We start from the raw sequence: 2,907 nt of genomic DNA on the forward strand, positions 1-2,907 counted from the left end.
AGACTCCTACATGTTTTAGCATATATATATATATATATATATATATATATATATATATATATGTTTTAGAATGAGTCTATGCAGCTTCTCAGAATAAGCATAGATGCAGAACCCGTGACCCCAGTATGTTTTACATTTCACTGAATTTGTCATGGAGATTGGGAAGGCAGGCTAGAAACTGAAAATGTGGAATGCCCTTTGTGGTGTGAATGCTCTCTGAGTGACACTGAGTGCGATACTGACCTTGCTGCTGACCTCTTTTAAACTGCAGCAGCTAAAGGCTTCCTAGTATAGACTTTGTCAGTGAGATCACCTGTCACCTTACTGCACAGACATGTTTGCCATCCTCTAACTAGTCGGGGTTTTCTATCTTTTTGTGTTTGTTGCTGGGGATCAAATCCAGGCCTCAAGCATATTTGCTAGGTTTTGTTTGTGTGTTTTGTTTTGTTTTTTTCCCTGAGACAAGGATCTCATCATGTAGTCCAGGGTATCCTTGAATTCAGAATTGCAATCGTCCTGCCTCAGCTCCCCTAGTGCTGGGATTGTAGGTATGGGCCAGGATGCCCAGCACTGCTTTGGTTTTTAATGAAACTGGTACATCTGTCTACTCACAGAAAATTCCCAATGCCATATTTAAGAACTAACCTAGTTAACTACTTGCACTAATCAGAAGAAAATCCATTCAGGGGGTCCTTTTGAAACAAAATGCTATTCAATTATTAACCGAGCTAACATACATACCTTGTTTTCAAAAGCAGCTATGTTTCTGATGCATACTGAACAAATGTGTGATTTTTTTCTGTGCCAGACTTTTGACTTCGTTTACAAGTAATTTGGGGTGGATGGTTAGAAACAATAATATATTAGGGTTTCTATTTAACCCTTTCAGAACTGAACTGTATCCCCTGTTATTAATTTTCCCTGTGTTGTGATAATTGTTTGCCAGCATTCAGTACTGTGTTGGTCCTGATGTAGGTTTATATAAAAGCTCATCTTTAGCTTATTTCTCGTACCTTGCAGCATGCTCTACACATTCAGTCCTTAAGGGGTTTACTTTGCAAACTGTGCGCCTGTAAGGTTTATTAGCAATAAGATAGAAAATTGAACAAGTTTATACCATAATTTTGTAGGAAAAAAGTCTGCTCAATTCCATATTTCATCCATGAAAAGTCTGCAAAGTAGTCAGATTCAAGGACTAAATAAAAGGAAATGTAAAAAGAAAAAAAAGAAAAATGAAATCATGAAACTTGCAGGTAAATGGATGGAACTAGAAACTGTTATACTAAGTGAGATAACCTAGACTCAGAAAAACAAGTGACATATGTTCTCTGTCATTTGTGGATCCCATCTTAGGTGTGAGTATATACCCTGATATAATCGTAGGCGCCGTGAAATGTAAAGTAACCATGGAGGGAAAGGGGAAGATGGAGCTCAAGCTAGGGTGATTGTAGGAGACAGGTGTTATCCAGGGGAAAAAAATGGGAAAATGGGGAGTAATTGGAGAGGGAGGAGGGAGGAGGGAGGACTATACAGGACTATACAGGAGAAGAGTGGTGTGAAAAAAACCAAAGGGAAAAGTAGTAGTTAATACATCTGCTGAAAAATACACAAATAAATGTAAGTGCATGTGCATAACTGGAGACTCTATAACAAAAATTACAGTGCCAGGCAAGGGAAACAGCATTCAAGTTGTTGGACAGGGCAGTCCAAGAGACTCCCAAAATAACACGGGCTTTTGCCACAGCCCTGATTGCCTCTCATAACTTGAAGACAAGACCTTATTGATGAAGACGCAACATACTTCAAACAAAGAACTTGAAGAATTGAGCTGGAACTGACCTGGAAGCCTCCTCCCCAAAGACTAGCTCTCATAGTATCAGAAGATACTGTGCAAGCTTCCCAGAGAGAAAACAAATCAATGGTCCTACCCAGCTGTAAAGCCTGTGAACCACAACAATGGCCAGCCCAGCAAATAATCTCTACCAATGTAGTAGTAGCACTTTTATCTTGGGGGTAATCAACAGCTGTCTAATTGGACTTAAGGCATTCTCAACAGGAGGGAACTCATGTGTAGTACTGAAAATAGCCAAATACACATGGCTGGAGATGTCATAAACCCTAGAGAAGACCCTACTTTGGTCATTTCCCTAGACCAACAGAATTTCTTATTATATTCTAAATATATATATGTATATATCCTTATATTTACAGACAGATGTACCTCTCATTGCTCATCAAAGAAGTTTCTTTATGGAACAGATGGAGACTATTACAAAGTTCCATAAATGGTCAAATGCAGACAATAAGTGACAAGGAGGTGCCCATCCCTAAGTAACACATCTACAATGCAACCTCTACACCTTTACATCTCAGGCTCAGGGAACATTGTGGAAGAGAAGGATGGAAAGAATGTGAGAGACGTGACATCTGCTACTATTTAATGCATCCTAGACATGATAGGAAAGCTACACCAATGAAATTTCCATATTGTGGTACTTTGACAGGAACTGCATAAGGACAAAACCAAGTTACATGCCAAGGTGGATGGGGGAAATTTCATGTGGTCCCACCTCAAGATTGTTGGGGACCTCTGTTATGCAAAGTAGAAGCCCCTTCACATCCAGACAGCTCATGCAGCTCGGGGTTATGTGCTGGGGCTCCTTTCATAGCAGGGTGCCTTCCTGGCATCTTTCCTGACTCTCCTTTTGAAGTGCCCGCCACGAATGCTCTAAACACAAACATGGCCTCTGGCTCTGAAAGATACCACGCTTTCCTGTGATTTTCAGGCAGACAGCAGTCTGGCAGAAACCCACTTCCATATGTAAATACAATGTCTCACAAAGTACCTAACAGCCAAAGCTTTTACCACTACCCCCATGGTATAAATATCCTAGTCTTCTCTCAATA

Source organism: Nannospalax galili, unplaced genomic scaffold (assembly GCF_000622305.1).
Source record: "Nannospalax galili isolate Female #2095 unplaced genomic scaffold, S.galili_v1.0 scaffold589, whole genome shotgun sequence".
Taxonomy (NCBI): Eukaryota; Metazoa; Chordata; class Mammalia; order Rodentia; family Spalacidae; genus Nannospalax; species Nannospalax galili.